The 24,193-nt window shown below is 44.7% G+C and overlaps 1 protein-coding gene across 2 annotated transcripts in view; it reads right to left on the bottom strand.

Annotated features, from left to right (window-relative positions):
* Positions 1-24,192, bottom strand: part of LOC145535301 (putative PWWP domain-containing DNA repair factor 4) — a 29,899-nt gene extending 5,707 nt beyond the window's left edge. The window contains exon 1 of one of the 2 annotated variants that reach the window (XM_081563708.1): positions 24,096-24,192. The gene's annotated coding sequence lies outside the window, so the exon portion shown is untranslated. Of the gene's footprint in view, positions 1-13,485; positions 13,633-24,095 lie in introns of those variants that run through there. The other variant, XM_081563707.1, reaches the window with a different exon arrangement.
* Position 24,193: the final 1 nt, after the last annotated feature.

Genomic DNA, 24,193 nt, shown 5'->3' with positions numbered 1-24,193 from the left:
TCATGAGTAACTTGAGGGGCATGGCTTCTGAATATCTGGGGAACACAGATCAAAATCAGTAATATCCCAGACAGAGTCCCTAACCATTATAATCATATGCACCAGTTGAATCAGTAACCAATCCTTCTGTTATTCTCATCAAAGTGATAAGGTGCCAGAACTGGGGTAAGAACAACGCATGTCACAAAGACCTTGGCAAAATGGTATTTGGTAATGGAGGGCCGTCCTCTTTTTGCTCTAAGGGAGTCACCGCTTGCCCTCAGTTGCTTACTTTTTCTCATTTGACCTTCATGCCCCCAAGGGGTTGTTCTCAATAGAGCTGTATTATTTCAAGGGGCAAAGTAAGCAATCCTTGGTTTTAGGCTTTCATTGTATTTTATGAAAACCAGGTTTCCCCCAAGTCAGTACTTCATAACTCAATTAAGCAGCTAACAGTTCCTCTTTCATTGTTCACTCCTAAGTACTAACATATAGTACAATCAAAATCCCCTCTCCCTTCAAGGGTAAGTGTCACTGTAAGATTGTCTTGTCACTCTGCTGACTCTGCTGCAGACAGCCTTAGGTCCATCGTGGCTGCCAGCGAGAGGGAAGATTTGCTTCTCCTACCAGTTTGATAAAAATTTCTTAACCAAATGCAGCGATATATCTGACCTATGTTTGTTTAAAAGGCCTTCCGATGGATTTGCTTGAAGATTAAGCAATTTTGCAAAGCACAGCTTAACTGTCTATTAAAGACTTAGAAGGCGAGGTTGGAGATCTGATCACAATGTGTTGACAAACAAGCTGAATCAAGTTGCTGTGGTAGAACCAGAATTATGGCTGATAGACTACACCAGGACATATAGTAAACTTTACCCATACAGTATAATCTTGGAAGGCTTATCACCCTTTGAAAATACTTCCCATGTAATTCAACATATCAAATGAAACTAAGTCAATGTTCCTCCTTCAGATGCCTTAAGGGCTCCCTAAAGAACCTTAAAGTCAGCTGGAAGTCAAAAGAAATTTAATTAAAATTTGACGTTTGGGAAGTTTGTCGAAAAGTCTCAAAACACTTGGTCAAATAAGATCATCGGTCACTGTAAGACAATGCAAATATAATCTAAAGGTTACATAAATTATGGCACAAGATCTGGCACTCAATAATTACTTAATAAACGGATGGTTGAAGGATACATGCAGTGAGATTGGTCAATACTGCCATCACCTACGTCTTCACTAGCAATACTGTAAAGTAATTGAGCCCAGATTCCTCCAAGTTGCTCCTCCCGATGTGGATCTTTGCTTAGTGGTTGAAAGATTTGGAGGAAACCTGAAATGCTCATGACTATAGGTTTAAAGGAACCTCCGCTGAAAATACATGTTGGTATTATCTCATCTTGGGAAATTAAATCTCCTTTAAGCAACAGCATTTTTCTCTAGTGCTGGCTGCACGGAAACTTTCCAGCAGTATCAGTTTCTCAAGCAGTGCTTCTTCTGGCAACAAAGGAGAAATCCTTAATTGGCAGGTCAAAGGCAACTATTTTCTGATAAGGAGGCACATGTCAAATCTGTATGTCAGGAGGATACTGCTGAGCTATAATGCTGAAGCTGGTCTCTTTGGGAAATGTGTTTCAGCCATAGGAACGACTGTCCTTTTAAAGCAAAACAAAAACAGAAACAAAAACAAACAAACAAAAAAAAAACCAGCATCTGGCATCAAGTCTGCAGTTCCAAACATCCGGTGCTATTAGTCACTGCAAGATTAATCCCCGGCCCAGTGCTTGCTGTTTTCTATTATAAATTTTATACATGCAGAAAATTTGAACGAAGAAAGCAAAATCATTTGCCATTCGAAGAGAGTCAGCATTAAAATCAGGAGAATTTCCCTCTTGTCATTTTTCTATGAATATTTTAGCATAATTATGTTTGTGTATTATATGTAAAGAGTTTACATTCTGAGTTTTTCCAATCTAATGTGATAACATAGCAGTTCTCCATGTGTTTTTTTTTTTTTTTTTGAAAATTATCCACAGGTATTAGTGAGACCCATTTACCAAAGTTTAATCTAATCTCAGCCTGACCATGCATAAAACTCCTTTTTTTATTCAAAACATATATCCTACTTCCCTACGATATACTGATAATTGTTTCCTTTATTCTTAGTAGCTTTTATTACATATTTCGATTTGAACCCTTAACTCTTTAACACCTTAACGTTTAGTGGAAACTAAGAGGCAAGTAATTGTGAACTGTTTGTCATATCAGTATTTTCTGATTGGAAACTTATGCTTTAGTTTTCCTCTCCTAAGAAGGCAGAGGTTGGTAAGCTTAGATTTGTCCAGCAACCAATGTTCCAGTATTTTATCCTATTTGAAGTGTGACCCAGATAGTCAATGAATTCTTGCCATTTAACTTGGATCACTTTCAAGTTACCAAAATCTGGAGAAAGCTATTTAGGTAGACTTAATATTTCATCATATCAAGTTATTGATATTTTCTTGCTGACACATTTGCAACACATCTAAGGTCTTATTTGATCTCTAACAAACCTAGGTACAACAGTTGTGTTACATTTAGAAAACCAACAAACTTAAGCTAGCTAGCTTCAATACCAGATATCAATTCAGTACTGAATATTTCCCAGATCAAGAGGTTTGACATTCATTTTGGTCAATTTTCTAAATATTAGGATGCATTTAATTTGTAAGCGCTGTTAGTTTTGAGTCAGTTAAGTGGTGCTCATTTACAAGATAACTCAGAAGGATTATTACCCAAAATGATCCCATTCTGGAGAATGCACCTCAAGGGGCTGCATTCAGGAAACAAGTTTGAGTTTCCCATAGCCAGCACACTTACACACAAGACAAATACAAACACACACAAAGAACAAAACCTAATTCCTGCAGGGCAAAAACAAAAGGGTCAAGTTCCACAATTTCCTCTACTTTTTCAAACAAAGGTTTCTCCTATTAAAAACAGACAACGTGAAAATGGAAAGACAGGGAATCATGACCACACGTGTCATGGCAATTCACCCAACAAACACAAAGCCAAAAATAACAGTGGGGGAAAAGTTAAATTTATTAGTTAACTTCATGCTTTCTCCTGGAAATATTTTTGTTTTCTCAGTGTCAGATTCTGAAAAAAGTATTTCATCAAGCCAACTTTTTTCCAACTGCATATGCAGAAAGAACCAGTTTCAGAATTTCAGACATTTCATCTTAACCAATTTTTTTGCTCACCGTAGTCTAAAGAAGATAGTGGCCATGCAGTGTTAAAAGAAAAATCATCTTTCTCATACCCTAGGGTGACTATAGGATGGAACAGAGCTCTGATTATCACAGCAGGTGTTATCAAATACCGAACAAACAAATGTAATGCAAAACAAGCTTGAGTGACTTACCCTAGGTGACACCAAATCTGGACCACAGTTCTGGACGTCTCTCTGCTCTAAACAGCCTCTTGTGTTGGGGGGTGGAGAGCAGCTGGCGCCTGTCAGGGAGAGTCCCTCCTATTTACACAGAGCAAAATAAACTTAGGCAGCTCTGCTAGAAACTTGGGAAGCGGCTGCTTCTGGTCAAGGTGAGTTTGCCACGGGCACAGATTTACTGCTGCGGTTGCCATAAATTGAGGAAGAAGGGGAGAGCCTCAGGAATCAGGCTCCATGATTTCAGGCGACACTACAAAGCTACAGTCATCAAACAGGCATGGTATTGGCATGAAAACAGACACACAGACCAATGGAACAGAAGAGGGAACCTAGAAACAGAACCTGGTGCATACGGTCAATTCATCTACGTCATAGGAGGCAACGGCACATGACAGGGAAAAGACGGCCTGTTCAACAGGTGCTGTTGGAGAAACTGGACAGCTACATGCCAAAGGATCAAACTGGACCATTTTCTTACACAAAAATGGATTAAATGTACAGCCTGAAACCATAAATCTCCTAGAAGGAAACACAAGCCATAAGCTCTTTGACATTGGGAATGACAGTGATGTTTCTGGATAGAGGCCAAAAGCAAAAGCAATGAATCAAAAGTCCCAAGGATGTAATCTACAGGATAGGAAATACAGTCAGTCACATTGTACTAACTCTGTATGGTGGCAGGAGTTAACTAGATTTGTCATGGGGATCATGGAGTAATGTATAAAAACACAGAATTACTAAGTCCTGCACCTGAAATGAATATAACACTGTGTGTCACATATAATTCAATAAAGGATATTTAATAGCAGCAGTGTGCATGTGCGTGTGTGTGTGTGTGTGTGTGTGTGTGTGTGTGTGTACCAAACATGGGGCCCATAGTGTTTGCTTGTGTGCTTTCTTAGGCTTCTAAACTAAAGCGAGTGGGCCTTCACAGACTCTGAAACATGCAGAGACCAGACACTGTATGCAGAGTACATCTGGTGAAATGCTGGGCTGGATGGAGCACAAGCTACAATCAAAATTGCTGGGAGAAATAACAGTCACCTCAGTTACGCAGATGACACCACCCTTATGGCAGAAAACGAAGAGGAACTGGGGAGATTTTTCGTGAAAGTGAGAGGAGAGTGAAAAAGCTGTTAGTTAAAACTCAACATTCAAAAAACAAAGATCATGGCATATAGTCCCATCACTTCATGGCAAATAGATGGGGAAACAACAGAAACAGTAACAGATTTTATTTTCTCGGGCACCAAAATCACTGCAGATGGTGACTGCAGCCATGAAATTAGACACTTCCTCCATGGGAGAAAAGCTATGACCAACCTAGATAGCATATTATAAAGCAGAGGCATTACTTTGCCAACCACGGTCCGTCTAGTCAAAGCTATTGTTTTTCCTGTAGTCATATATGGATGTGAGAGTTGGACCGTAAAGAAGGCTGAGTGCTAAAGAACTGATGCTTTTGAACTGTGCCAGTGGATGCCAAAGAACTGTGGTGTTGGAGAAAACTCCTGAGAGTCCCTTGGACTGCAAGGAGGCCAAACTAGTCCATCCTAAAGGAAATCATCCCTGAATATTCATTGGAAGGACTGATGCTGAAGCTGAGGCTCCAATAGTTTGGCCACCTGATGCGAAGAGCCGACTTTTTAGAGAAGACGCTGATGCTGGGAAAGATTGAAGGCAGGAGGAGAAGGGGACAGCAGGAGATGAGATGGTTGGATGGCATCACCGGCTCAAGGGACATGAGTTTGAGCAAACTCCGGGAGATGGTGAAGGACAGGGAAATGTGGCATGCTGCAGTCCGTGGGGTGGCAAAGAGTCTGACACGACTGAGTGACTCAACAACAACAACAATAACAGACAGTGTAGATACTCACTCTCAGAAGGGTGGTGTATGGGATTCCCACACAGTTCCCATGCATCCATATACACACACCTGCACATGTTAGCTGGGGCCACCTCTCTTCCCTCAGGAGCACACTTGATCACCGTTTCCTGTGAATGCCTACTTTTCATGCCATTTTGCCAACTCTCTGTACAGCACGGATGCTCTGATGTTCAAAATATTTGCTTACATAATTTGCAACCATTTAGATGTGTGTGATGCAGTTGTTGTGTCAGTCCCTCTCTTCATACCCAGAAATACACTGTTGGTAGGCCCTACTTCTCTGTGCACATTGTACATGCATGTATTAATCGTCACCTACAGAGTTTAGCTCATCCATTATCAGTAGCAAATGCTGTGTTCATGACAGGAGCTATCATTTCCCTAATAAAGCCACGTGTGTACGACTTTGTTCACACGTACTACTCATAGATCTAATATGAAGTAGATCACACAGACATACGTTGGGCATCACCAGCACAAACTTATTCCTGGTCGAGGTTTCGAGTCTTGTGCTCCAGGGAACTCTGTGTTCTGGCTCTCAGAGCACAGGCGCCATGGGACGACACAGCAAAAGGGAGAAGGAGAAACAGGTGACTGAGCCGCTGCAGTCTCCTTGTATCAGGACCTCCCAGCCCATCACACAAACTCAGGGATGGCTGCGTCACCTCAGCCCCAACCAGTGAGCTCCCCATACCACAAGACACACATGCATGCACTTACACACACTCTCTCTCTCTCTCAGCATGGCATTAGAGACCTAAGGTACCCGACATGGTTGCATATCATCCATGCTCTCTGCCCCTACACATGCATGCACATGATTCTGCTTCCAGGATAGATGTTATTCCCAGCTCCTTCTAGTTTGTGATTTTAAAAGGACACTTGCGAACATCTAAAATGATGCTCACAGTCCTAAAATAGCAAAACTATTCAGCACCATTAAACTAATCACCTAGGAATACTTATGGTAGGCACGTCAGTCCAAGGACTCTAGAATTTTTATTCTAGCTATACCTGGGCTGTATACTAAAAAGTTTCTAAAAATTGTACGACTTACTTCAGTATTCTCTCGTATTTACCTTTCGTGTACATTCTTTCAAGAATGAAACACTTTCTTTGAGTGCTTTCGGTGGACAACCAAGATGCCATCTGTAGTTCTTTTTTTCTGATTACTACAGCAACGCTCCTTAAAAGGTACCAACAGAAGGGAAGGGCGTTAGGTGAAAATATTGCGCAATAAATGTCCCAGCATACGCTTTGGCAGATTGCCCAAATACCTTCCATTCAAGTTTGGTACACAGACATGCAGAAGATTTTCTTTTCATATTTTACACTAACTGGAGTGCAATACTCTTACAGGTAAGATGGATGATAAATGACAACTAGATAGATAGATAGATTGTGACTTGTCAATACGGGTCACCTTATGCACAGGAGGAACTATGTGTTAACAATAGAACTTTGAACTAACCTTTATAGTAGCCTGAATTTTCAGAGGGCTTGGAAAAATGAAAATGCATCCAATGTTTCAGTTCACAATCAAATCTAACGTGCCTGCAGAGACAGAATGCACAGAGGACAACAGACCGGAGGCCGTATCAACAGCCACCCTGCTGCCAGAACTTCATTCTCAGTTTCAGACCATGGAGAAGTAAAGCCCTCAAATGCACAAGCTTCAAGTTCCTAGGTCCCCGTGCACCTCTTCTTCTATTCCAGTTGTGCCTTAGGTGAGGGACCCAAGAACATGATGGCACAGAGCTTTTATTTCTCCAGTCAACAAGCCGGATGCTATACAACTTACCAGAGGATGTGAAAGACATGTAAATGCAGTGGAAGAGTCTAGAAAGGCAAACAGACGTGTCATAACGTGGTTCCATCAGAAAGAGAAGAGGAACAAGGACGGAAATGTGTGGTGAGGGCAGACGTTATTTTTCAAATCACTTTGTAAGTCAGTACGGGGATCACGCATTTACTCGTCCACAGGCACCAAAATCTTAATTTTATAAAGATGCTGAGGGGCTAGGAAATGAATAGGAAACATTAGACAATGTGAACAAACAGAAGGCAAGTGTAGAAAACGGTTCCATACCATTGCATAGAATGCAGCGAGGGTCCATTTGAAATGTTTGGCATGTCTTCTGAGGTACACTTTTATTCAGAAAAGGAAATAGTCACTTTTAAAATGTGTGTACACCTAGCCACATAAGAGATGCTCAATTGAAGAGAGAGAGAGGATACAGAACGTGCATACAGAAGGAGCAAAGAGCTGACAATTTCACAAATAGAAAATTTCCAACGTGGGGGAAAATGTCACCTCGATGTGCCAAACCCCAAGCACAATATGTTCAAACACACACACACACACACACACACACACACGCGCGCGTGCATGAGACATGCAAATACACACACAAGCAGTAACAGTAAAGCTTTACGAAACCAAAGCTAAAGGAAAGACCTTAAAAAACAAAGACAGCACAACTCACCTAATTATTAGGCAGGGTCCACTTATTATTTTCATTAGAGGGAGCTTGAGAGAATTATCTGGATTCCAAAAAAGACAAAAAGGGAGCAACGGGAACAGAAGGAGGGCACCCTGGTAGGAAGATTGGGGCACTGGTCTTTCTGGAAAAATCTCTGGAAGATAGGTCAGCTCCTATAACCCATGGCCTTGGAAGAGGAGGCCTCAGAGCTTGGGCTCAGACTTCTGAGGAAAGGGGCTGTCCAGCTCTGTAAGGTTCCTCAAGGAGGTCGCGGGAAGGGTGCATGAAAGTGAGACCCCTCCCAGTGAAGCTGGGAAAAACCGATGAGCCTGCTCCACAGGGTCAGGATCTGAGTGGACGCCCTTCTACCCTGTCCTCCCCAGCAACTCCCCCCTGGGGCCCAGATCCTTTAGGAGAGAGTTCCCCAGGTTACGGATGCTGGTCTTTCTACGGGCGGCCATGGAGACAGCCCTTGGAGTTTGGAGGTGAGCCACACTATGGACCAGTTGCTCCTACTGAAGTCACACTTCCCTGTCCCTGTTGTGTGAAAGGGCAGTCATCGGGGGTGACCCTGAAAGGAGCAGGAACAGACAGGAAGGTACAGCCAGTTGCCTTGCTTCCAGACCACCTGTTGCCCTCCACCGACCCTGCTGGCCGACCCTCCCGGGGAGCCAGATGGCAGAGTGAAAATGGGGTTGGCAGAACCCCATCTCAGCACCGCTCAGCAGCACACAGGGCTGGAGCTGAGAAGCGTGGACATCCTTTACCTGGAGCCTGCTTCTCCTGAAAGCACTTCCCTACCCTGATGAAAACTGCAACAGTATATCCTGTAAATGCTGCTGTGAAGAACTGACTCACTGGAAAAGACCCTGATGCTGGGAAAGATTGAAGGCAGGAGGAGAAGGGGACGACAGAGGACGAGATGGTATCACCGACTCGACGGACATGAGTTTGAGCAAGCTCCGGGAGTTGGTGATGGACAGGGAAGCCTGGCGTGCTGCAGTCCATGGGGTCGCAAAGAGTCGGACATGACTGAGTGACTGAACTGAATCGATATCCTATAAATGCTCTGTTTTCTCTAGGAACAAAGAAGACACCCCCAAACCATAGCATCAGTAGCATCCATTTCCAAACATAAGCATGACCAAAAACAAACAAACAAAAAGCCCACCCCACAGTCTTTTAAGAAGGATCTTGTGTTCCTGCTTCCATAATAAAGGAGCCACTTCACTGCTTTTAATCCAATTTACCTAACCGTAATTAGTGGCGTGCTACAAGGAAATCTGACTTTTAGAGAACATGTTTCTTGGTTTGCCTGTGCCAGCTACTCAGGGTAGGTAGCTGATGATGTACTCCCCTGGGTTATGCAAAGTTACCTTAGATCTTTCAATCCTGCTCATCTTTCCCGTTTGCTGACTTCAAATTTTCTCCCGCGTATCATACACATCAAAACACTTCACTCTCCGTAGGTGTAAATGATGAACAATTTGAAGATCTTTAAGAGCTCATGCAACAGACAATCGTTGTGAAGCAAAGGTGTAGGATGAGAAGTGCTTGGGGATGCCTGCTTTCAGGGACTCGGGTGACAATGTCCTCACACAACAGGTGTGACATGAAGGGGCAGGGTATGACAGGTTACTCAGGCACCTTAGCCCCCCACAAAAGGAGGAGCTGCCATGCTCTCTTATAAATCAGGAGGGATCAGAGCTCTTAATATCCAAGTAAAGACCACATCACCGGCACCACGCACCACACACCACACACACACACACACACACACACACACACACACACACACACACACACCTCACATTGAGAGACTACTGTCCATGTCTCTACACGTACTCCATCTCTCCAATCAGTTTTCTTGTGAAATGTTTCTGCCTCCAGGAGAGAGTGGCTTACCCTGCTTATCGTGGACACAAGAATGCCATCACAATGTTTTCTGTGCTGTTAGCTTTCTGTGGAAACCAGGAAGGGTTAATACATCAAATGCAGAATGTTGGTCTCTTTTTTAGACAGTGACCCCGCAGATAATCCAATGAATGAACGAATGAACAATCAGACTATCGGACTACTAGAGGCAGGATCTTCATGGAATAGGCAGTGGGGGACAGGAATTGTCACCACATGGGTTATGGAGGGAGTAAGGTGAAAGCACAGGAGCTTCAGTTCCCCTTGAGACACATACTCTTAGGATGCAGGTCCCATTAAGGACCACCTTTCAACCTGCCATGACACACGAGGCCAGGGACGTTTGTGCAGGTGGGATCCAAGGACTCAGGGTCAGTTAGAAAAGACCCTCAGAGGGGAAAACGTGTGAGGATGACACACCTGGATGTCAGGGGGAGGTGAGTGAGAAACAGGGGTGCCCCAAGTCAGCTCTCCTGGGGTGATCCCTACTTAGAGACAGCCCCAGGACCACCCTGGATCCGGGACCCCGGAGTAAGACAAAACCATGCTGCTCCACGTGCAACTTACAGGAGGAGAGCCAGCTGGACTTTCATATCACTGTGTACCAATCAGATGAAGGCTTTCAACAGCTTCTTAGTGTGGAGGAAGGGGAAGGACCTACCAGGAACTGCCATCTAGCCTGTATATTTTTGTTGCTGTTCTTCAGTTGCTAAGTCGTGTTTGACTCTTTCCGATCCCATGGACTGCAGCCTGAAAGGCTTCCCTGTCCTTTGCGATGTCCCGGAGGGTGCTCAAATTCACGCCCCTTGAGTCAGCGGTGCTATCTAACCATCTCATCCTCTTCTGCCCTCTTCTCCTTTTGTCTTCATTCTTTGCCAGCATCAGGTGCATGTATGTGTGTCTTGTGGTATGGGGAGCTCACTGGTTGGGGCTGAGGTGACTCAGCCATCCCTGAGTGTGTGTGATGGGTTGGGAGGTCCTGATGCAGGGAGACTGCAGCAGCTCAGGCACCTGTTTCTCCTCCCTTTTGCTGAGTCATCACATGACACTTTTGCTCTGAGAGCCAGAACACAGAGTTCCCTGGAGCACAAGACTCGAAACCTCGACCAGGAATAAGTTTGTGCTGGTGATGCCCAACGTACGTCTGTGTGGCCATCATCTACTTCATATTAGAACCATGAGTAGTATGTGTGAAAAAAGTCATGCACGAGTGGCTCTATTAGGGAAATGATAGCTCCTGTCATGAACACAACATGTGCTACTGATAGTGGATGAGCTAAAATCTGTAGGTGAACATTAATACATTTTTATACAATGTGCACAGAGAAGGGAGACCTACTGACAGTGTATTTCTGGGTGTGAAGAGAGGGACTGAGACAACAACTGCATCTTCTGCATTGCACACAGCTAAATGGTTGAAATTTATGTAAGCAAATATTTTGAACATCAGGGCATCCATGCTGTACAGAGAGTTGGCAAAATGGCATGAAAAGCAGGCATTCACAGGAAACGGTGATCAAGTGTGCTCCTGAGGGAAGAGAGGTGGCCCCAGCTAACATGTGCAGGTGTGTGTATATGGATGCATGGGAACTGTGTGGGAATCCCATATATCACCATAGTGAGACTGAGCATCTACAGCGTCTGGTCTCCTGTATATACCTCGTTGCATGTTTCAGACTCTCGGAATCCCACTTGGTTAGTTCAGAAGCACAAGAAAACACACAAACAGTATGGGTCCCCTGTTTGGCACACACACACACACACACACACACACACACACACACTGCTGCTATTAAATCGCTTTTATTGAATTATAACTGACACACAGTATTATATTTTTTCAGGTACACTACTTAGAGGTCCTGTGCTTTTATACATTAGTCCATGATCCCCACGACAAGTCTAGTTACCTCCTGCCACCATACACAGTTATTACAATATGATTGACTGTATTCCCTATCCTAACATTGCATCCTTGGGACTTTTGATTCATTGCTTGTTCTTTTGGCCTCAATCCAGAAACATCACTTCCAATCCCAATGTCAAAGAGCTAATGGCCTGTGTTTCATTTTAGGAGTTTAATGGTTTCAGGCCTTACATTTAGTCCATTTTGGTGTGATAAAGGGGTCCAGTTTGATGCCTTTGCATGTAGGTCTCCAGTTTCTCCAACAGCACCTGTTGAACAGGCCGTCTTTTCCCTCTCATATGCCCTTGCCTCCTATGGCATAGATGAATTGACCGTGTGCCCCAGGCTGTATTTTGGACTCCCTCTTCTTTTCTACTAGTGTGTGTCTGTTTTCATGCCAGTGCCATGCCTGTTTGATGACCATAGCTTTCTAGTGTCATCTGAAATCAGGGAGCATGATTCCTGAGGCTATACCCTTCTTTCTCAAGGTTGCTTTGGCGATTCAGGGTCTTTTGTGGCTGCTGCTACTAAACCTATGTGTTCAGGGCAGATGAAGGCTCTCATGGAGCTGGTCATCCCCACTCCTCTGAGACAGGAGGGAGTGGCAGCAAGTCAGTAGCATACCATGGAAGTATTTCAAAATGCAACAGAAGGGAGAAATAAACGTGACTCCTACATTATAAGTGAGATTTAACTACTATTTCTGTTTTCAGAGTGGCATGCATTCCAGAGTTGGGGAAGGGAGTATGACGAACCAATCCCTGGTTCAGTGGCTTAATTTCTATCTGCTTTTCCATTTTCTAGATCCACTTTGGGGGTGCTTATGTCCTGAGTCTGTACAGTTGATGCTGTTTGACCCCTGAGAGACCTCTGTGCACTTCAGAGGCACTGAGCAGGGTGAAGGCTGTGCCAGACGTGCAGTTTGAGTCTGGGAATGGACAGATCCAGCTCCAGAACCACACCTGCCATGATCCGCACTCCCAGGGTAAGCCTTTCCCCTTCTCCTAAACATTTCATCTGGAATCAGTTCTCTATGCACCTCTGGATTCCAAGCTCGTGCTCTTTAACACAGCAATGTGCTGACACCCAGTATGTCTGTATGCTGGTGATCACCTCTGGCTCCCCTGGGTGCATGGGCAGTGGGGGCACTGGCTCCTTAGCAAAGAAAAAGTGAAGCTTTCCCCTGGGATCGGCCCCAAGGAGTACAGAAGGCACAGGACATCCAGTGACACAAAGGCGATCCTGGTCATGAGACTCCCTCCCTGCACGGTTGCAATTTCATGCACAGTAGAAACAAATAAGGCAGGGCGCTGGGTTTGGAGGGCTTATAAAACGCCTCCGGTATCTTTGGCAATTTCTCCCCCACGTATCTGCCATGCACCTACTCCTTAGGCACGTGGGTACACAGCCTTTACACTTCTTTGCTTTATCGCTCATCCATTCTCTTTGGCCAAGCCTTCTGCTTTCAGAGCTTCCCTGTGGCTCAGCTGGTAAGGAATCTGCCTGCAATGCAGGAGACCTGGGTTCGATCCCTGGTTTGGGAAGATCCCCTCGGCAAGGGAAAGGCTACCCACTCCGGTATTCTGGCCTAGAGAATTCCATGGACTGTATAGTCCACGGGGTCGCAAAGAGTCGGACACGACTGAGCGACTTTCACTTTCCGCTTTCACAAAAGGCATATCTACTGCCAACCCCTGCCCCACCCTTAGACATTTCTTCTTTTTGACTTAAACGTTTGCTGTGTAGAACTGGATTTGTAGCTGTCTGGGTATACTCAGCCTTTCCAACCTAAACCTGTGCTAAGGCAGCTCTAAGTCTTCCCTAAGCTGGTTCTCCATCATGGGTGTGTGTACCTGACGGGAAAGCCCGACCTGTTACCTACCCTAACCTAGTGGATTAAGGAGGCCTCCTCTCCTCTGGCCACAAGTCAGATGACTGAACATCAGGCTCTGTCCCTAATATTTGGTTGGCAAAGGTGCGTGGAGAAGGCATGGACGGCATTTCAGGTCTCTGTATCCATCTTCGAATCTGACAAAGAAAGATTGGAACCTTCGAGGCGAGTTCATCACATCCCAGCCTTGGGGAAGCCAGGGCCCACTTGCTCCAAATAGGAGCCAAGGTTGGGGCCCCAAGGTTGACCTGAGATTCTGTGCGATCCAGTCCAACACCCCCTGATCCCTTGCCTGCCTTCAATCTACACCCCACTCCCCTGCCCCTCTGCCCCACTTTGGGAGCAGGGCCCCAGCAGAGTGGGACCCAGTCTGACCTGGAGGTGAGCCCCTCCCCACAACTCTTCATCACCTTCCTCGTCCTCACCAATTCCATGTCCACCCTGAGACTCCTGCGGGTCATGGAGGGCTCTCAGTGCCTCAGGCACACTGAGGCATCATGCCTCAGTCCCAAGTCCACCCAGAACCTCTCACCATGCCCTGGATGATCTGCCGAGTTCACTGACCCAGGACTGTAGCCATCCCGAGCCTCCGCTTTTCCCTGGAGGGGCTTCCAAGGTCACTGCCCAAATCTTATATCCACCCCTATCAGTGTGGAGGGGTTGTCTCTGCCCCTGCAACCCAAGCAGCCTGCGGGCTGTCACCCCAGGCCAGAAGCCATGGCTGTGAGATGTACCAACAGTCAGGTGCTTTGTACCGTGGGGATGGAACACAGCCATCCTGTGAACACAGCCACAAGGACTTCTGACCTCATTAACCAAGCCTGAGATGACCTCTGGGCAGTTATTTACTCACTTGCTTCCCAATGAATGTACTAGTAAGCCTCAAAGCTTGGCGGACCCCTTAGAGGTGCTAATGAAATGTCAGTGTTCTGGAAACAGAACATTGTGGCAAACCCAGCATCTGCCTCCCGCCTCAGACTGTAAATAATATTCCTTGGTGATGTATGGGCTTCTCTGGTGGCTCAGACAGTAAAGAATCTTGCTGCAATGTGGGAGATGAGGGTTCGATTCCTGGGTTGGGAAGATCCCTTGGAGAAGGGAATGGCTACCCACTCCAGTATTCTTGCCTGGAGAATCCCATGGACAGAGAAGCCTGGTGGACTCGAGTCCACGGGGTCGCAAAGACTCGGACACAACTGAGCGACTAACACTTGGTGACGTTTAAGCACCTACCCAGGGCTACCATTGGCTGGAAGGGTGCCTTGATGACCAGTTAATGTCTAAAGGTGTGGATGCTCGTTGCCCCGGGGAGAGTTTAAGTGAAGGAGGCCATGAGCCTGGGATAGGCCACTCCGAGACTATGGCCATGGTGACCCAGAAACCACAGTGACTGAAAAACTGACCCCAAGCAACAAAAGGGAGGAAGAAAAGAAAGCCCTCACCACCCCTCTACCCCACGCTCCCCCCATCAACCCAGGTCCAACCCAGGAGAGATGACCCCATCCAAGCTCTTCATCCTCTTTCCCACTGAATCCCCCCCAAGGCTCCTTCCTTGTCCTTACCTGACACACACCCACTCCTCAGCCCCCATCCTTTCACTTGGAGCCTTTGTTCCTTCACACCAATGCCCTTCTACGCTCACCTTGTTGTCCTCCCAGAGGCCCAAGACAGCCATTTGAAACTTAAGAACTATACCATCAACACAGAGCATTGTTACAGATTCATGAACACCATCCTTGTGTACGTTTTCTAGTCGCATGCTTGAGAGGCCAGTGATCTAATGAGCATGTGTGGTACAAAACAAAGCTTCTATATTTGCAAAGGCTGCGTTAACCATGAAAAATTAACATTTCGAGAAAGCATATTCTCGATATAAACAGTTGGAGAATGGAAGATCATGACTGGAGACAGGTCGTCATTTGGTCTTCCTCCATTTCTCCCTAAGTGAATCTCGGGTGAAGGAAGAAGCATATCAGCCAGTCCTTGAGGAAGGGATGTTTTCGTTTTCTAATGGTCTCTTCTGTTCCCTGTTCTTCCCTCCTCTTTTCCTACTCTCTTTTTGAGTGGGTTCTTTGTAGCTCAGACGTAAAGAATCTGCCTGCAATGCAGGAGACCCAGGTTCAATCCCTGGGTCAGGAAGATTCCCTGGAGAAGGGAATGGCAACCCACTCTGGTATTCTTGCCTGGAGAATTCCACGGACAGAGGAGCCCGGGGGGCTACAGTCCATGGGGTTGTGATGAGTCGGACATGACTGAGCAACTTTCATTTCACTTTTGACTGGGTACTTTTTATGACAACTTTCTTCTCCACTCTCCATTGTGTATGGGGATCAACAGGTTCTAAGGGCCTTTGGGAAGGTAGGCAGGTGGGGAAGTGAGGACGAGAATGAGTTTAGACATAAAGAGGGAGAATAGGGTTGAGGATTCTTTTAAGAGAGTAGTAAGAGAAGGTGCTGGATTCGTAAAGTGATAGATAATTTTGAATTTCATCTAGACTGAAAAGTCTGGCCATAATCCATAGCAGATGAGATTAAAGGCACTAAGGGTGAAGTCAATGTAAAATATGCTAACAGTTCATTCATAATGAACTCATTTAACCCCTAAACGAAGATTTACTCAGCACGTATCATGATCCAGACACTAGGTCGGGAGCCAAACAAAGGATAATAATGAGTGTCATGAACATGCGGTTTGTATATCTGATCTTTGCACCAATTCTCCAAGGTCAATGGGGGTTATCTCATTTTACAGAATGGGACACGAGGACAGGCAAAATTGAGTCGTGTGTTCCACATCACCTAGCGTTCAGTCTACGTCTATCTGAGTCCAAAGCTCACACATTCCCGATTTACATACGCCACGTGGCCAAAAAGAGCTGGGAAGCACTGAGAGGTTTTCTGAGGTTTTGAGAATATGGAATAAGGAAATTGGCAGTGTTTTTTAAAAGTTATCAAATGTGCATAAAGGTAGAAAGAACACTATAATGATCCCCACCTATACATCACCCAGCTTCATCCATTACATTATACCTCATTCTGTTTCACATATATCCTGATCCAGCTCTGTCATGCCCCACCCCCATTCAGCTATTTTAAAGCAAATCCTAGATAACCTTTTATTCACAGCCCTTGCATACATATATCCATTTCTTAAAACAACAGGCTTGAACTGTCAATAATTCCTAGCATCACCTAATATCTGGTCAGTGTTTAAATTCCGCAGATTATTCCACAAATGTCTTTTAATTCTCAGCTTGTTCAAGTCAGGATTCAACCAACGTCTGCACCCTGCCTATCTCTGGCATGCCTGTTTGTCTCTTGAATCTATGATCAGTCTCTCTCCTCTTGCTTTTCCTTGTCTTTTATTTGTTGAGGAAATGAGGTCCTTGTGTCCTAAAATTTCAGAAATCCTGGGTTTGGCTGGTTGTATCCCTCTTGTGTTCCTTTAACTGTTCTTCTAGCCACATTTATTTACTGTAAACTGGTGGGAAAGACTAGAGATCTCTTCAAGAAAATTAGAGATACCAAAGGAACATTTCAAGCAAAGGTAGGCTCGATAAAGGACAGAACTGGTATGGACCTAACAGAAGCAGAAGATATTAAGAAGAGGTGGCAAGAATACACAGAAGAACTGTACAAAAAAGATCTTCACGACCCAGATAATCACGATGGCGTGATCACTCACCTAGAGCCAGACATCCTGGAACGTGAAGTCAAGTGGGCCTTAGAAAGCATCACTACGAACAAAGCTAGTGGAGGTGACGGAATTCCAGTTGAGCTATTTCAAATCCTCAGAGGTGATGCTGTGAAAGTGCTGCACTCGATATGCCAGCAAATCTGGAAAACTCAGCAGTGGCCACAGGACTGGAAAAGGTCAGTTTTCGTTCCAATCCCAAAGAAAGGCAATGCCAAAGAATGCTCAAACTACCGCACAATTGCACTCATTTCACATGCTAGTAAAGTAATGCTCAAAATTCTCCAAGCCGGGCTTCAGCAATACGTGAACCGTGAACTTCCAGATGTTCAAGCTGGTTTTAGCAAAGGCAGAGGAACCAGAGATCAAATTGCCAATATCCGCTGGATCATGGAAAAAGCAAGAGAGTTCCAGAAAAACATCTATTTCTGCTTTATTGACTATGCCAAAGCCTTTGACTGTGTGGATCACAATAAACTGTGGAAAATTCTTCAAGAGATGGGAATACCGGACCGTCTGACCTGTCTCTTGAGAAACCTGTATGCAGGTCGGGAAGCAACAGTCAGAACTGGACATGGAACAACAGACTGGTTCCAAATAGGAAAAGGAGTACGTCAAGGCTGTATATCGTCACCCTGCTTATTTAACTTCTATGCACAGTACACCATGAGAAACGCTGGGCTGGAAGAAGCACAAGCTGGAATCAAGATGGCTGGGAGAAATATCAGTAACCTCAGATATGCAGATGACACCACCCTCATGGGAGAAAGTGAAGAAGAACTAAAGAGCCTCTTGATGAAAGTGAAAGGGGAGAGTGAAAAAGTTGGCTTAAAGCTCAACGTTCAGAAAACTAAGATCATGGCATCTGGTCCCATCACTTCATGGCAAACAGATGGAGAAACAGTGGAAACGGTGACAGACTTTAGTTTCTTGGGCTCCAAAATCACTGAAGATAGTGACTGCAGCCATGAAATAAAAAGATGCTTGCTCCTTGGAAGAAAAGTTATGACCAATCTAGACAGCATGTTAAAAAGCAGAGACATTACTTTGCCCAAAAATGTCCGTCTAGTCGAGGCGGACTGGTTTTTCCCGCAGTCATGTATGGATGTGAGAGTTGGACTATAAAGAAAGCTGAGCAGCGAAGAATTGATGCTTTTGAACTGAGGTGCTGGAGAAGACTCTCGAGAGTTCCCTGGACTGCAAGGTGATCCAACCATTCCATCCTAAAGGAAATGAGTCCTGAATGTTCATTGGAAGGACAGATGTAGAAGCTGAAACTCCAATACTTTGGCCACCTGATGGAAAAGGCCCTGAGTCTGTGAAAGATCGAAGGCAGGAGGAGAAGGGGAGGACAGAGGATGAGATGGTTGGATGGCATCACTGACTTGATGCACAAGGATTTGAGCAAGGTCCGGGAGTTGGCGATGGACAGGGAGGCCTGGCCTGCTGAAGTCAACAGGGTCCAAAAAGTCGGACACGACTGAGTGACTGAACTGAACTGAAGCACACTTTAGAGATCTGGGCAACAATGCATTAACTTGCAGCCACTGGGCTGATGGCCTTCAACATAGTAAAATATGTGTAGAGTAAATGCTTTTCGTTTCTGCTAGTCGTTCACTGACATAAAACACTGTGTACATGAGATTGACCCAAACCTACATGACCTCTGAATAATACCATGAGGCTCTGTGGACATCTAGAAAGCATAACTCTGGTTTGGTTACTCCTCTAGGCTATGTGATTCACCTTACTGCATGCGCTATTGCATACTGCCTGCAGTTGGGAAGATCCCCTGGAGAAGGAAATGGCAAGCCACCCCAGTGTTCTTGCCTGGGAAATCCCATGGAAAGAGGATCGTGGTGAGCTACAGTCCATGGGGCTGCAAGGGTCGGACACGACTTAGCCAACAAACCACCACCACCACTGCAGTAGGAGAGATGAAATGAATGTCAGTGTCACGCTGACCTTCTGCTATAAACCTTAGGGGCACCAGTGTCCTGTCACCCAAACATCTGTCTGGCAATAAAGAGCTGTAAGAAGTCAGCAACTAGTGTGTCTGAAAAGCTTCCTTACCTTGACACCCCAATGTCTGAGTGTGCCTTTTCTTAAGATGTGCACAACTGGTGGTGAGAAACCCTTCTAAGGAGTGACTCAGCATATAAAGTCTTTACTTCTGGGACACAAGGCTGGAAACTGCTTGCACAAGAGGCAGGTCTTCCTCTGTGATGACATCACACAATAAATGCCTGGTTGGTTGTGCTCCGAGGAAACTGTGAGACTGCACTATGTATTAATGTTGTATTCGGGGAGATGGACTTTCCCCCTTAGAGGGAGTTCCCCCCCCTTTACTTATTGCTTTAACTATTATTATCCATTACAATTTTCTGGAATCAAGGAATTTGGTATACGAAAACTTAATACTACTCAGTAGCCTTAAGTCATGAATTTCAGTGGTTTGGGTATCAGTATCCCCATATCTGTCCATGGAATTCTCAAGGCAAGAATACTGGAGTGGGTAACAATGCCCTTCTCCAGGGGATCTTCCAGACCCAGGGATCAAACCCAAGTCTCCTGCGTTGCAGGCAGATTCTTTACCGTCTGAGCCAACAGGGGCTTCCCAGGTGGTGCTAGTGGTAAAAGAACCCACCTGGCAATGCAGGAGAGGTAAGAGGCGTGGGTTCGATCCCTGGGTCAGGAGGATCCTCTGGAGGACTAAATGGCTACCCACTCCAGTATTCTTGCCTGGGAAATCCCATGGACAGAAGAACCTGGAGGGCTACGGTCCATGGGGTCGCAAACAGTCGGACACGACTGAGGGACTGAGCATGCACTCATGCGTCCCCATATCAGGTGTTAGATTAAATGGTCTCTTTATCCTTCACCTGTCTGAATTGGAATCAGTCAGTGTAAGTGATTCTCATCCCTAAGAATAAAACCTAAAACAGTTAAAATTTGTTACTGAAATAAACACACAGTGATTTTCATCAAATTACATGAATGTGAATTCACAGGTGTATAATATGCTTACTTCCTTACATGTACCTCACACCATCAAAAGTGCACTGTGTCTTTAAGTCACTGTGTTTACTGGCTAGGTCTTTTATTTTTAGACTAATGTAATACTTTTATAATTCTGTAGACGAATGTACTGTTCCCTTGGTAGCAATGGTAAGTAAGCAATTGCCTACAAAGGTCTGACTTTATTTTTAACAGATGTCTGCGTGTCCCTATGCTTGAAAACCACTTCTGTGAGACATCGGCTACCTCAGTCTCTAGAATCTATACAGTGTTTCTGAACTGTAGTTAGAATTGCTTCTTATAATCTGTAAATCATTTTATTCTGTATTACACACAGTCCATCCTAAAGGAGATCAGTCCTGGGTGTTCATTGGGAGGACTGATGTTGAGGCTGAAACTCCAATAATTTGGCCACCTGATGCGAAGAGCGGACTCTTCTGTAAAGAACGTGATGCTGGCAAAGATTGAGGGCAGGAGGAGAAGGGGACGACAGAGGATGAGATGGTTGGATGGAATCACAGACTCAATGGACATGAGTTTGGGTAAACGCCGGGAGTTGGTGATGGACAGGGAGGCCTGGCATGCTGCTGTTCATGGGGTTGCAAAGAGTCAGGCACGACTGAGTGACTGAACTGAACTGAACTGAACACACAGTAGAAGCGGATGGAAGCTGGAGGTCAAGCTTCCAACAACCTATTCCCTTGAACGCACAGCTGGGTACCTGATAACGAGCTACACTTTTCTCCCACCCAGAAACCTCCCCCCCCCAAATACGGTGAAAGATGTCTAAATAATTTTACTCTCCCACAGGAATATAGACAAGCTTGTTACCATTGTAGAATGATCACCGGCTTGCAGCAGATAACATCAAGTTAGATGGCGGCAGTGCTAGCAGGGGTGGGGACTTGATGCATCAAGAACTGTCTGCCACAGTGAACACTGAGCTATGTGTGTCTTTTTCAACTCTGCTCTCACTGCAGCACTATTTACAGCAGCTAGGACGTGGAAGCAGCCTAGATGTCCATCAACAGATGAATGGATAAGGAAGTTGTGGTACATATTCTCAATGGAATATTACTCAGCTATAAAAAGGAATGCATTTTAGTCAGTTCTAATGAGGTAGATGAACCTAGAGCCTATTATACAGAGTGAAGTAAGTCAGAAAGAGAAAGACACATACCGTATATTAACGCATATATATGGAATTTAGAAAGATGGTACTGACGATCCTACTACATGCAGGGCAGCAAAGGAGACACAGACACCAGGGACGGACTTTTGGACTCAGTGGGACAAGGAGAGGGTGGGACGACTTGAGAGAATAGCACTGAAACATATACATTACCACATGGAAAATAGATAAGCACTGCGAGTTTGATATATGACGCAGGGCACCCAAAGCTGGTGCTCTGTGACAATCTGGAGGGATAGGGTGGGGAGGGAGATGGGAGGGGGTTTTCAGGATGGAGGGGACACGTGGATACCTATGGCCGATTCATAGTGACGTATGGCAAAAAGCATCACAATATTGTAAAGAAGTATCTTCCAATTAAAATAAATACATGATTTTTTAAGAACACAACTGTACACCGCTATTGGAAGAAACAAACAGAAACAGACAGCACTGCCAAGTGCAGGGTTCTGAGACCACTTTGTGCAAGAAGTAAGCAGCCCTATAGATCTGTAGGTCCCTGAGAAGAGCACATAATTTGTACTCATGATGATGACTCTGGGTCACCAAGAAAAGGTTAAATTTGTTTTAATTACACTGTGCTTAACAAAGGGATGTGAGTTACACATATATTTTCCAAAATGACTATAAAATACAGAATTTTAGAGCTTAAGAGAGTAACCTAGCCATCTGAGGAAAAACAATCACTGTTGGTAACAAACACCTCCATACAGGAAAATGCAGCATTACCAAATTTCACATTTTGCTGGGATGTGTTACCCTTACGTTTGCTCTTCAATTCACAGTGTTTCTGAACAACTGTCTTGCATTTTTCTCTGTCTCGCTGACCTTTCTCAAGCTGCTACTATTACACTAACACATAAAAAAGTGTGGGAAAAGACGCCCTGCAGTGAATCTTTGGATAATTTGAAAAACCTCACCCTGTTTGTCAAATTAACTTGAAAAAAATCTCTATCTGTTCTGTGCCAAATTCACAGACCATTATTATCCTTCACTTTAGCATGACTACACTATCCCTAAAATAAATCAACAAATTAATGTCCGTTCTTAATCTCTCCAAAGGTCTTCCATTCTTCCTGTAGTGGTGAGATGTAACTAATCCTCTGAGGTGATGCACGAAACAGCTCTTCAGGCAGTATTCTTATAAGTGTCTGGAAACCAGAATATTTGATTTGCTAGCCCCCGAAACATACGTTCAAGGCTAAAAGCAATCCAAATTTAATACACAGAGGTGATTATTCAAAATATCTGATAGATAGTCACCTTAGAATTTCCTTTATGTACTTAGATGTGGACTGCCATATGGAGTTGGTAACACACAGCTAAAACATCAGGTAGGAAAAAAATTCCAAAGCCAATTTGTAAAGGAGTGAATTGGCCTGGTGTACCCTAGTGGTAGGCGCTATGGTGAGCTGAGGATGCAAACCCTGTCTACGTAAGTCAGACTTGCTTCTTCCGTACAATGGTGTGTGAGTCGAACAAAGGGGGCATGCCCCTAGTCATCCCTAGTACCTCTGCAGGGGACCAAGTTCCAGTCTCAGAGAAAGGGTTAAGCATGCTAATTAGACACATTATGGTGATCATTTTGCAACAATAAAAATATGGAATCACTACATTGTACACTTGAAACGAACATGGTGTGATACGTGAATTATACCTCGATCTAAAAAGGGGAAGGGTGGTGGGAAGCAAGATGGAGTCATCCAAGTAAAGTCAAGGAAGTGATATGAATGTTTCCCCCTACCGGGTCAGGAGAAGCCCCTCTCCGAAAGGCAGAGGCAGGAGGTTCCTTTTTCTCCTGGACTTCAGTTGCTGAAGGAAACCACTTGCCTTTGGTTTGTGGGTAAATTTCCTCAAGAGCCACTCTCGAGCCTTCCTCGAAATTTTGTATGCATCACGGCTTTGTATCTGCCTCCCCTCAACTACGGTGTTTATTTCAAGACTTTGGCCTTCTTAGAAATAACCTCAAAAGAAGAAGATGATTATCTGACCGAATGAGATGACAGATGGACCCTTCAGGTTAAAGATCTGTGGCTTCTTGCACAGCATACAGTTGACAGAATCTGGAGTCGGACGTACTGGGTTTTGTGTCTTTCAAGCCTTAGCATTTCAGCATAGTCCTTTTATCTCTATGACTCAGTCTCTGTAACTGAAATGCCCTGTGTATTCCATGCAACTCCAGCCAGGTTCATATATTTTGAAATACAGGACATTGTTCTAAAATTTCCTATTTTCAGTGAAAACAAATTTTAGGTTACAGTTTGAGATTTAAGGGATAGCAGGAATATAGCCACTGCTTCAGTGTTTTGTGTCTGTAAATCTCAAGACGCCTTCATTGTAATGTGTTCTAGACATCGTGTCATCAAGCACCTGATCAGGTCCACAAGCTTAGTGACTGAGTAGTAGCTGAAGGAGACGACAAGAAGCCTCCAGTGTAATCATCAACATTTGGGCTCAGGTATGATCAGAATGAGAGTGCAGCCGCCTGGACATGTAATCAGAAACACGGCTCCAAAACTCAGTGTCAATCCTGAGGATAAGAAAGGAACCTCTGTGGTCAAAATTTTAGCAATCTCTGTGTCCGAAGAGATATCCTTATTAGACATTTGGGGTTTTGAGACATGGGCTTGTGAATATGTCATTTCCACAGAGACATCAAAATGTTATTTTGATTGGTGTGGACATGTTAGTCACTCACTTGTGTCTGACTCTTTGCAACCCCATGGACGTTAGCTCGCCAGGCTCCTCTTCTTTCTATACTCCTGGGACTGATACAGAACCCACTGATGCCAAACC

The sequence above is a fragment of the Giraffa tippelskirchi genome, chromosome X (assembly GCF_054371585.1).
Source record: "Giraffa tippelskirchi isolate mGirTip1 chromosome X, T2T-mGirTip1v1.2.pri, whole genome shotgun sequence".
NCBI classification, from domain to species: Eukaryota; Metazoa; Chordata; class Mammalia; order Artiodactyla; family Giraffidae; genus Giraffa; species Giraffa tippelskirchi.
This window is presented reverse-complemented; position numbering and strand designations above follow the sequence as displayed.